The sequence below is a fragment of the Lepisma saccharinum genome, chromosome 19, assembly GCF_977018435.1.
Source record: "Lepisma saccharinum chromosome 19, izLepSacc3.1, whole genome shotgun sequence".
NCBI lineage: Eukaryota > Metazoa > Arthropoda > Insecta > Zygentoma > Lepismatidae > Lepisma > Lepisma saccharinum.
Genome location: NC_139247.1, coordinates 58,472,699 through 58,485,568, shown reverse-complemented (window position 1 = coordinate 58,485,568; position 12,870 = coordinate 58,472,699).

Here is a 12,870-nt window from a genome sequence, read left to right as displayed (position 1 = left end):
AGATGACGAAAGAACAGAGGAGAAATAGACAAAGAAAGGTGGAGAAAGAGGGTAAGAGATGAAAGAAAGAAACTGAATCGTAACAGCTATGAGTATTGTAGCGCATTCTTTCATATCGACAATGTTACCGCTAAGCGAGTGGCAACAGAGGCGTGTTCCATTTGACAGTATTACATTGTTTTCTTGCGAGCGAAAAAAAATAAAGGAGGACATTTCCGTTTCCGCGTTAAGGAGGTCATCTTAAGGTATGAAATCGGTCCGTATTGGGGAGGGGGATGAAAACGCAATAAGGCGAAACGAGATAAGGCGAAACGGGATAAGGCGAAACGGGCCGTAATCCTTCTTGCTAACCACGAAGATGAGAATGAATGGTGACAAAATGAAATTGATGAAAGGACAATCACTGGATGAACAGGACAACACAAATGCCCACCAGAGTATTATACTGGTTGGGGGTCCAGAAGCCAGAGTCTCGTTAGTCTGCAAAATACAGTCCAGAGTGTACTACGTGGACTACCCTTACAACCAGAAAAAAATATTATTACACAAGCAATTAAGACTGATCAATTGATTTGATGTATATTTATATTTACTTTGCGTTTTTACTACTTTTGGTTAATTGCGAATATGAGGATGACTGATAAGTTGAAATTGATGAAGACACAATCACAAACACATATTGTAGCACACAATCTAGTAGTGGATTATACTTGTTATGGGTCCGGTGCAATCCTCTAGACACTTTGGCCTTCGCAAAGGGTTGTTGCCCTTTAGCCATATAAAAAGCACTTATGACTACATATTAGCATCAGATATGTTTTGCACAAAGGGACGTGCCGAAATGTACACACAGCAATAAACATGAGCTTCCTCTCTCATAGCCTTCCTTTTGGCTACAGAGGCTCCAATAACATTCACACAAATCATTTATGAATTTAATTTCTTTTTTAACATTTCGTGCTCATCTCGCAAAAAGTACCTGTAGGCAATACCAATCATCGAAATCACCCGCCCTGCAGGAATACCACACAGGACAGATTAAACCGTTTCCACCCAGAAGGCGAAATGAAAATCCCCAATCGATGAATATATTAGAATGAAAGTATTATCCAGTGGTACACAGAGAGGTTTTCAATAACAATTGCATTTTGCTCCCTAGGCGGCTCTGTGTATGGGATTCTCTGCCCAGGGTAAAGTTGCTCAGATAAACAAAAGCTTTTGGGCTAGCTAATAGTTATATAGATATATATATGTGCACACGTATGTGATGTGTTTACCGCTGCGAGTGAAAAGTCAGATGTTCTTGACAAACATATTGAAAATGACATTTAGAATCTAATGAAATGCATTTACGTAACAGCTGACGGCATTCAGTGTATCCATCCATATGTTGTCATTAACTGACTGTAATCGTCCATGGATCACAATCAAGAATCTGAAACACCTCACAATTATTTAGATTTCATACTAGTTCAGTAGTAACGCATTTGTCTGAAAACCTTAAATTTTGTTGCGTTAAATAGTTGTTTTTTTGTATATTTTTTTGTCAGATGTAGGTTGTGTGACAATTTAATTCCCGGAATGGCCGCAACGTGCCGCTGGGGTGTTGGGTCCGGCTAGCTCATGCATCGAAGCATTTTTGAACATGTTTCAGCTTACGTTTACGCGAGGCCAAATGAGTCGCTGGAACGAGCATGTGTCCATGGTGCAGAAGGAAATGGTGTCATGTTATCTTTCACACGATGCAGATATATCTGATAGCGTCGTTAAAACTTAACCAATATAAGAATACCCCCGACAAACTCGCAAACGAAAGTCCACATTCATTTGTTTCCTCCTCTCGTACCCCTTGACAGTGATGCACGATTTAGCAACGCAGAAATACAGTAATAATGCAAACAGATGAACCATCGTTTACACAGCGTCACAGGACAATCTTATCTTGGTTAATACAACCTGCAAGAAAATGTCAGAGCATGCAGTGGAAAACACAGAATTCATCTTGGCGGAAAAAGCACACATTTCTCGTTCACACTTCAATCTATGCTGGTTTATGTCTTCGATTACAAAGGGAAAGTCTGGACCTTCCCGATGGCGCAGTGGTAGCGTCGTCGCCTTGCAATCAAGGGTTCCCGGCTGCGATACCCGGTGGAGACACATAGTGGTTCGGATCCCACTTTAAACTGTAAGTCCAGTCCCGATTAGCCTTACTATACATAAAGTGGACTTAAAACACCAAATCAACCATCCAACAAAGGGAAAGTCCACTACGAATTCGTTGAACATGGACAAACTGTGAATCATGACAAGGTTAACGGGAATCTGTTTGGAGGAAAAGACCGAACTCTGGATTATTCAGTCATGACAATGCCTCTGCGCACACTTAGTCGGCAAGCAGCATAGTTCCAGTATATGGGCATGGAGGCACAAAAAACAAATGAATGTACTAAAAAGTGATAAAAGAAACCGTGAAGGAAATACTAGTATTATTACAATTGAACAATCTATCTTCAGTTACAGTTTCCAAAATTCCACAATAAAACTAAAACAACACTGAATCGGAACACATACGTCACGTTGAAACAAGAAAAGTCATTAGAGTGAGTCCACGATAACAAGCGGCGTGGGGAACGTCTTTATGGCAGCCACCCGTTGTTCCCGCCTTTAACTGTGAAGAACATTGCGGACAAGCAGCCAAACTACAGCTGACCCTCGGTTTCGGTAACAAGCGACAACCTTAGAATCCCTCCTCCCCGAATAAGTCAGCAGGGAAACAGGATTTTGTTAAAATAACCGTTCTGCGCTGTGAATTGGGGGCGGGAGATAGCCCAGCCCGGGTATAGTAACCGGATATCAGCAGGTTAGTCAATAACCATTTCATGAAATTACAAAATTGCGTGACGTCATGTAGTCCGTTATATTTGTGGGATTTTAAATGTTCAATTACTGAATCTAATATGGGGGTAAAGCCATTCACTCAGAGGAAGATGCTTAATTTACACGCGCATATCCTCCCAACGAGGCTTCAATCCGCGGTACTGTGATTACCAGATAATTACTACCTTCTGGACTGAAGTGTGACTGAGCTTTCAGCTTGCTGTTACACTTAACAAGACACCGAAGCAATAAACAATGGACGTAACAGGAACACACGATTAAACCGCAAACAGATGACACTCCGATCGGTGAAGATGAAAGTACAATCTCTCTCACCGGCAAGCACAGGTCGCTTGCTCCTCCATAAACTGTAACAGCATTGTTAGGGCGTTCCTCCCTTACTTGGCATTAAATTTGCATGAGCGCCACGGAAAGCCACCTGTCTATTATTTATGGGTCTGCCGAAATAGCCGTTCGCCTCCGTACCAGACGATGCTGTCAGCCTAATTACTGACACTTCAAGTACCCCACGAGCGTCGAGCCGCTGTCCGTTGAAGAGTGAAGAGTCTGGGTACAAGATTATGATACGTGGGAGCTGGCTAATAATGATACCCATGCTGCTGTGCGTGAAATGTTGCAATGGCAGGTCATTGTTCCGTAGCTACACCATTGTTCACACATGCGTGCATTTGCGGATTTAGCGCGGGATGGGGGACAGAGTCACGCCAACCCCCCTTTAAAGCATTGTCTAAGTTTTATGATGGATTGATTCGGTTTATCTTACTTTGCTCTGCCAGTTTTGGCAAATCACGAAGATGATATGATGAAACTAATGAAGGGACATTCACAAATCACACCGATGCTCTGGCCGGGATTCAAACACGGGATCCTTGGTGTCGTAGCGTTTTGTGCACAAGGTATTATAAAAAGGGGCAATGTCATTATACCCCAACGAGCGAAATAAGTCCGCGCAACCGAAAATATAATACTTCAATAATACCATCTTCCATAACGACAATGAATACAAAATGTTTACCACAATTCTAGGGTGTTCGTGTGAAGGCACATAAGTCAAAAATATAGCCTTACATAAAAAAAAACTGGTTGCTGTAAAATTGCATTTGTTTAAAAACTTGAGTGCTTTTTCCCGAACAGCCTAGCATGAGGCTTCTTGGTACAGTGTCTCTCAAAAGTTTTAGGACAACGACATTTTAAACTAGGCAACCCAATTTACACAAGGTGTTGGTGGGTTGCGTGTAGAGTTAGGCTCAATTTCAGGGTTGCCACATGCACAATAAATATTTATAAAATACATCAAAGAAATAAAAACAAGTATTAGTGTATAAAAAGTATTAAAAATATCAATATTATATCGCAAGTGACAAAATTCTTTCTGAAAGAAAAATAATAGGTTTTCTAGCATTTCATCGCTGATGAGTCTACAGAAAGGAGAAGAGGTGAGAGAAAACGAGAGGTGACAAATGACAGGAGAAAGAGAAAGCGAGAGGATAAGAGGAAAAGTAGAGGAGAGAAGAAAGAGAGGATAGACGAGGGGAGGAGATGTAGTGAGGAGAATGGAAAAATATTCTAGGAGAGATGAGGAAAATGGAGCAAAGGAGAGAAAAGAGAAGGAAAACGAGATGAGAGAAGAGTGGAGAGTAGAGTAAAGGAGAGAAAAAGAGACGAACGAAAAGAAGAGGAGAAAAGTGCGTGGAGTCGGAAATCTAAGACAGGAAAGGAGATACGAGGAGTGGAGATGAGTGGGATGGAGATAAGATGCGAGAAAAGTAGGGAAGGCGATATGAGATAAAAGCAGAGCAGAAGGAGGGGAGAGAAGAAGGAGAAGGAGAAGAGAAGAACAGAAGGGACTGAAGAGAAGAGGTAGTTGCAGAAAATATCGTCTTAGCGTCAAGAATTGATGCATTGGTCAAATTATCGACATGAAACATTCAATAACATTATGAAATGTTTTGGAGAATGTATTAAATCGGTGCGAAATGCCTTTTGGCTTAGTTCAGAGCAAGGTAAAATCTTCCATCTTTGATTTTACCTGCGATTATACCACTAAAAACATTATAATATTTATAAGAATTATCCAATTTTTGTCCAATTCTCGGTTCGTTGAAATGGAGATTTTGTAATTTAATATTTACCCTCCCCCATCGTTAATTCCAAACTGAATCATTCCGTTTCACACGGGGTGAACAATGAACACAATGGGATAGGTCTAAAACTTACGAAAATTTTCTGCCACCGGAAGGGTTTGAACCTACGACCATCAGATTGACAGTCCTGAACGTTAAACACTACACTACAAGCTTTCGCTCCTGAAATGTAGATGCAACTCTCCTCCTACATGTAATGTGCAAACAATATTTGTTTGTAACAAAGAAAACGAAGGTAGTACGACTCGGAGGAAGCATTTAATGGAGAATTGCACATGATGAGAACTTTTCATTCGATATTTGCGGAGGTATCCTTGCATTGAACTCGAGTGGGAAAAGGGGTAAAATTAGTATGTCCTGAATTGCCACAAATATAAATAGTTATTTCATTAATATTTGTCAATGTCTTTGAAGCAGTACACAATTATCGTTAAAGTATTATAATTCACGATCTTATACATGAAACTATCCCTATGAACGTGTGTCAATTCATTTATTTTTTATTTTTTTTATAAATTCCATTTACAGAACAATGTAGCTACTATACACTGCTATTACAATTAATGTTACCATGCTCTTGTTTGTAATAAAATGAGAATTAAAAAAAGAACACCTCCTAAGGAGGATCGAACCTGGGACCACAATTAATGCTTTCAAGAACTCTAACCACTACATCACGCCCTTACTTTCGATTGAAACAACAATTTTTAAGTATTCTGTCTCTCCAATATTGTAAATGAAGTTGGGTATACATGTGGTTGAACTTTTACTTTAATTTTGGATTGCTTTCTTGTAGTATAGCAGATATCTTCAAGAAATAATTTTCGAAGTGATGAAGATTGGATTGGATTTGATTGGTTTGGTGTTTTAAGTCCACTTTATGCACAGTAAGGCTAATTGGGTCTGGACCTACGGTTTAAAGTGGGATCCGAACCACTACGTGCGACCACCGGGTATCGAACCCGGGACCCCTTGGTTACAAGGCGAGGACGCTACCACTGCGTCATCGGGGAGGCCCGGGGAGTCCCCTCGAAGTGATGAAGAAAATCGAGAATATTGGTATTTGTGAAAATGCGAGTTATTTCTTCTAACTTATTATTGTGATTAGACATTATTAATGAAAAATATGTAGAGGCTTGAACATTGCAGGACGATGTTCTTTTCCTGTGATACTGCAACAGACGAAATTCTTGTTTACTGACGCAAGTCTGGTGTTCAGAACAGTCTTATGAAATGTATTTGCTGTTGCGTAAGGTAACACGAAATAATTACACCGTTTGCGAACTACCAAATCTACGCAACGTTAGACGTAAACAGGCGGAAAATTTTATTCTTCACACTTGACAGTATTAGTCAAGAGAGACTCGTGGGACACTGTGTTAAGGTGCTGGAGTAAATCCTTCTTATTTTTCTTCCTCGAAGGACAACAATTTTTATAGTAGAGCAACAGTAGTTCCGCTCTTTCTTATTTCTTTTAAATTCTTCCACATTCCTTTCATTGGGTTAAATATAAATAATAATATTGATTGCATTTCTGTCATTGACGTAGACCAGGCCAGTACGCAGGATTTCATTGAGGAATGATAATTCTATGTTTAGAAAATAATATATTTATAAATTAAATGTTGCGTACTAGGAATTATTATTACAATAAAGAACATGTCTAATTGTGAGTTAAGAAAACAACAATAACAAAGAGACATTGTGGCATTACGATTGCAGTTCGAAAAAGTCGGGTCAGGGATTGAAAGTAGCGCACTGTCCTGACTAAATCGGTGAATCGGACGTCTGCTAGCCTTGCATTATAAAACTAAAACCATCCAATATGTAGCCTGAAGACTTTTGCGCAAGAAACAGATTCATTTATGTAAGAATAAAATTGAAATGTTTACACATTTCTAAAATCGACGATGTTATTTTCGTAGTTATTGATAGGTTCACATTTAAATATTTCAGGGTTCGAGGGGGGCATGGCCCCCATGCCCCCCCTGGATACTGCCCGGACGTTAGTGACGTAGACAGTGGGAGAGACATTTTGGAGAATCTTTGTATTAAATTTATTATTTACATCCACCTTATGCTCAGATAGGTTTATTGACAATCGTGAACTTTTCGTTTAATAGATAATATTTGGTTTTAAACGACGGGAGAACGTTGGTCTAATTTTCTTTCTTGCTCTTTTGTGAGAATATATACTTCTACAAAAGCAATCGCGTTCGGAAACGGTGAAAAAAAATTACTTAGTTTTCAAAGGCAGACAACCTTGGTAGCGTAGCTTGCTCGCGTTCAAAGTGACTCACTCACGCTATTCAAGGCCGCTTCTTATGGCAAAACATTGTCCGTCGATGCACCCAGCAAGTTACGAGTGACCAGAGTCGAATTTTAAAGAGAATCTGAAGAATGATAGATTTCATCAGAGGCGGCTAGGTGGGCACTAGTTTAACATGCAATAGTTTAAGTGATAATTTCTGACAACCAAGAAACCTTATTGAATAAGTATTGGGATAGTAATACGCGTACCCGCTCATTTTTAACAATGTAAGCTCGAAGACAATCTGTATTCCATTTGTTTGTATTGGCAACTTGGTCAACCTGAGGTTATTATAAGGAACTATTTCCTAGATGTTCATGTAACCATTATAAAATTACAAATAAAATATATTCACAAGCTTAGATATACTAACAACGAAGAAATAAATTCAGAGCTAATTTTCAAATGCATGTGTATAGAGTAATTCTAGAAGTACAGAGCTATATCAGAGTATTGAACTTCTTTTTGCAGAATAACGTTTACAATATTGACGCGACAGAATAATTAAGAACTGTTTCTCCAAAGGAAGCAAAGGGCGTAGTGTATTGGTTAGAGTTCTTGAAAGCATTGATTGTGGTCCCAGGTTCGATCCTCCTTAGGAGGTGTTCTTTTTTTAATTCTCATTTTATTACAAACAAAAGCATGGTAACATTAATTGTAATAGCAGTGTATAGTAGCTACATTGTTCTGTAAATGGAATTTATAAAAAAAAAATAAACAAATAAATGAATTGACACACGTTCATAGGGATATTTTCATGTATAAGATTGTGAATTATAATACTTTAACGATAATTGTGTACTGCTTCAAAGACATTGACAAATATTAATGAAATAACTATTTATTATTTGTGGCAATTCAGGACATACTAATTTTACCCCTTTTCCCACTCGAGTTCAATGCAAGGATACCTCCGCAAATATCGAATGAAAAGTTCTCATCATGTGCAATTCTCCATTAAATGCTTCCTCCGAGTCGTACTACCTTCGTTTTCTTTGTTACAAACAAATATTGTTTGCACATTACATGTAGGAGGAGAGTTGCATCTACATTTCAGGAGCGAAAGCTTGTAGTGTAGTGTTTAACGTTCAGGACTGTCAATCTGATGGTCGTAGGTTCAAACCCTTCCGGTGGCAGAAAATTTTCGTAAGTTTTAGACCTATCCCATTGTGTTCATTGTTCACCCCGTGTGAAACGGAATGATTCAGTTTGGAATTAACGATGGGGGAGGGTAAATATTAAATTACAAAATCTCCATTTCAACGAACCGAGAATTGGACAAAAATTGGATAATTCTTATAAATATTATAATGTTTTTAGTGGTATAATCGCAGGTAAAATCAAAGATGGAAGATTTTACCTTGCTCTGAACTAAGCCAAAAGGCATTTCGCACCGATTTAATACATTCTCCAAAACATTTCATAATGTTATTGAATGTTTCATGTCGATAATTTGACCAATGCATCAATTCTTGACGCTAAGACGATATTTTCTGCAACTACCTCTTCTCTTCAGTCCCTTCTGTTCTTCTCTTCTCCTTCTCCTTCTTCTCTCCCCTCCTTCTGCTCTGCTTTTATCTCATATCGCCTTCCCTACTTTTCTCGCATCTTATCTCCATCCCACTCATCTCCACTCCTCGTATCTCCTTTCCTGTCTTAGATTTCCGACTCCACGCACTTTTCTCCTCTTCTTTTCGTTCGTCTCTTTTTCTCTCCTTTACTCTACTCTCCACTCTTCTCTCATCTCGTTTTCCTTCTCTTTTCTCTCCTTTGCTCCATTTTCCTCATCTCTCCTAGAATATTTTTCCATTCTCCTCACTACATCTCCTCTCCTCGTCTATCCTCTCTTTTTTCTCTCCTCTACTTTTCCTCTTCTCCTCTCGCTTTCTCTTTCTCCTGTCATTTGTCACCTCTCGTTTTCTCTCACCTCTTCTCCTTTCTGTAGACTCATCAGCGATGAAATGCTAGAAAACCTATTATTTTTCTTTCAGAAAGAATTTTGTCACTTGCGATATAATATTGATATTTTTAATACTTTTTATACACTAATACTTGTTTTTATTTCTTTCGTGTATTTTATAAATATTTATTGTGCATGTGGCAACCCTGAAATTGAGCCTATCTCTACACGCAACCCACCAACACCTTGTGTAAATTGGGTTGCCTAGTTTAAAATGTCGTTGTCCTAAAACTTTTGAGAGACACTGTACAAGATATCTAAAAATTAATATGTTCGCTAACCGAATAGGCCCTACATCAATAGAGTATCAATTTTTGAATGTAGCTTCCACCGTTAGATTGTTACACAAAGAAATCTAACACCTTTAATGCACAAGAAAATCGAATAAATGTAATAACAATATGCACACATCTTAACTACATTGTGACGAACACTACAGAGAGTGTGCGTGTGTATGGTGGGGTGAGGGTTAGAGCTCATGATGTGCCCCCTCCATAAAACATTTCTAATCTGCATATGGCTGTGCAATTGTTAAATTTATGGCGTGAACTGTTAGGTAACATCGATCGCTATCTTGTAAAGTGTATAATAGTAAAATAATCATAGAGTTGACAAAACCGTGTTACCCCTTTGTATAATTGCGTAACAGTTAAACATTCAAAGAATGTTCATACTAGAATGTTATTTTGGAATTTTCTTGTGTCTTATGACGTCATAATAACAGTTGAAAGATGCTAATGTATTCATCTGTATGTAATTCAGGTGTGTTAACAATATCATTTGTCGTTGCACAAAAAATTCTTGAAATGAAATTAATATTAATATGATTCCTATACTTTTAATCAAGTTTATCTATTGTACATTCGAATGTTTTTAATGCACCACTTTACAATATTATTCCACTGTGATGAAAACATAAAAGATTCAAAAGAACTAACGAACGACACTTCACATTCGTACAATTACAAACTGATATACTCACCAGTTTTTTCAATAATATTGGAAATAACTTACATTTAAACCAAATCCGGCTAATATTATGTACTATACCTGCACATTGTATTCGATGTTATTTTCGAGGTAGATCTTGTAATATCCTATACAAATAATCAGCAAACATTTCACGCAAATTTTTGAGTGACATAAAAGATTGTACTCTCACAGACAATGTTTGTTTCTTAGCAAGTAGGTGTAACACATTGTTGTACTTGATCATTCTTTCACTATAAAATTAACAATATATGCGCTGTACTTATTTAAAGGTAAAGTTAAGCAAGGTTTATATATTGAGGCAAAGACTACAATTGCAATATAGAACTTTCATTTCGTATTACAAAAAATATTTTGCAATGGTAAGTACATTGCTAGAAAATATTTCCGTTTCCCACTCATGACTGGATCAAGAAAGTGTGGGGCGTTACCCCCACACCCCTTATACGCCTTCATGGCGTGGTGCCAAGCACAGGGGAGCACTTCACCTTCACCTTCGTCTTCACGTTTCAGAGTAACAAGAACTGTAAAGAAAGTAGATATGCTAACAAAACTAAAACAGATTTTAGTACTTGTTTCACCACTTGTAACGACCACATGTTCTTCATTTTCACAAGCCTTTCTGTCTGCCTCGGTTTTTAAGTCGTTGTCATCGTCAAACAGTTCACTTTCTCTGTCTTGGCAAAAATCTACAAGTTCTGCTTTAGGTGTAAGATTTTAATTTTATATTTTATTAATATTAAAGACATTAAAGTATTGTCTTGACCTATAAAAATGGCATGCTATTTTAAAAGCAAAATTATAAAAAATATGGTTATTTTTCTTCTGTGCAAGTTATGTTGTTTATTTAGAGTTAGAAATATAAGATCGGCAGTGAAATCAATTTATTTAATGTTTAGAGCAGAGGGGTGTAGACAAAGGAAAGAATAGTGTTACCTTAATAGTGTACGTAACTAGAGGTTAATTGTGGGAGGGGGGGGTCAACATCGAACTTTGGGCGTATCTTTTGTGTGGGATAGGGAGGAATTGAAAGTTTTCCATGCAATAAAATTAGCGTCCAGGATAATTTGCTAAATAGCTGTTACATTTGCGAAATATTCAAGTATTACTCTTTATTACGTGCCCTTCAGGTCCATGAAGGTTAACAAAAGTAATCTTAACTTGTAAATTTAAATTTAGAGGGAAAACGCACCCATTTGATCGAGGCTATCTTAAGCAAGGGGGGGGGGGGATATTATTGTTTACGTGAAAACAGCTGTAATATCGGAAGTTATATAGTCTGTGTCGGATGTAGACATTGAAGGATTGTGGGTGTCTTTAAAACTCAAACAGAACGACAAACCTTTAATTCTAGGATGCGTATATAGACATCCCAAGGCCCCCGTCACTTTTAATGAAAAACTAGAAAATATTTTGCAGTCATTTCCGGCTTGCCACGCTTCGGTTCTCGTCGGGGATACAAATCATGACGTCATGAAACCAACTGCAGCGGACAATGCATTTTTCGATACGATGGAATCAGCGGGGTACAAGCAGCTCGTTCGCCTGCCGACACGCGTCACCGACGCGATGAGAGTCTCATAGATCACATTTTTACCAACAAGAAAGAATTGCATGATAAATCCGCCGTAGTAATGCACGAATTAAGCGATCATTTTTTGATATATACCTCAGTTAACCTAAGGCCACAAAGATCTCCAAGAATACTCGTAACTAAGCGTTTTTTTTTAAATTTCCCTGTACAACAGTTCATTGATCATTGTTCTTATCTACCCTTTCACAAAACAACAATGATGCCGGATATAAACGATAAGGTGACATATTTGCAGTCATTAATAACCGAAGCTCTGGATGTCTATGCGACAATAAAAACGTTTCGTGTTAGGGGCAACAAGCGTCCCTGGATCACTGGCGGTCTTCTTAGATTGATATCACTCAAGAACCGGATGTTTAAGCGCGCACGTAGTCCAAATAATAATAATTACACCTGGGAACAATATAAGACCATAAGGAACTACGTAACAAAAACAGTTAAAGATGCAAAAAGAAATTATATCCTTACGCAGATCTATTCCGATAAATATTCAGGCAATAACAAATTTAAGATTTTCAGGTTCCTAACTGGAAATGATAGCAAAAACCAATCCATCGCATCTATTGAACATAACAATGAAACAATTACGGAAGATGCGAGGGTGTCGAACGTCCTCAATGACCACTTTGCTAACGTCGGCTCGTCAATATCCAACACATTCACTAACGATTTAAGGGCGAAGAAAAATGAAAGTAACAAACAAAATGAAAAAGACGCTAAATATCAAGAAACCAGCTTCAGTTTTAAGCCCGTCTCAAGTGATGACGTTATGAAAATTCTTCAAAAACTTAACCTCAGAAAAGGTCCAGATTTCAATGAAATAAGTAATCGCATAATATATCTACTCGCCCCATGGATTGTCTAACCTCTCACAGATATAATTAATTCATCCTTAAAAAGCGGAATCTTTCCTAACACTTGGAAACACGCAAGGGTCACACCTATATTTAAAGGGGGGTCCCCGACGCAAGTT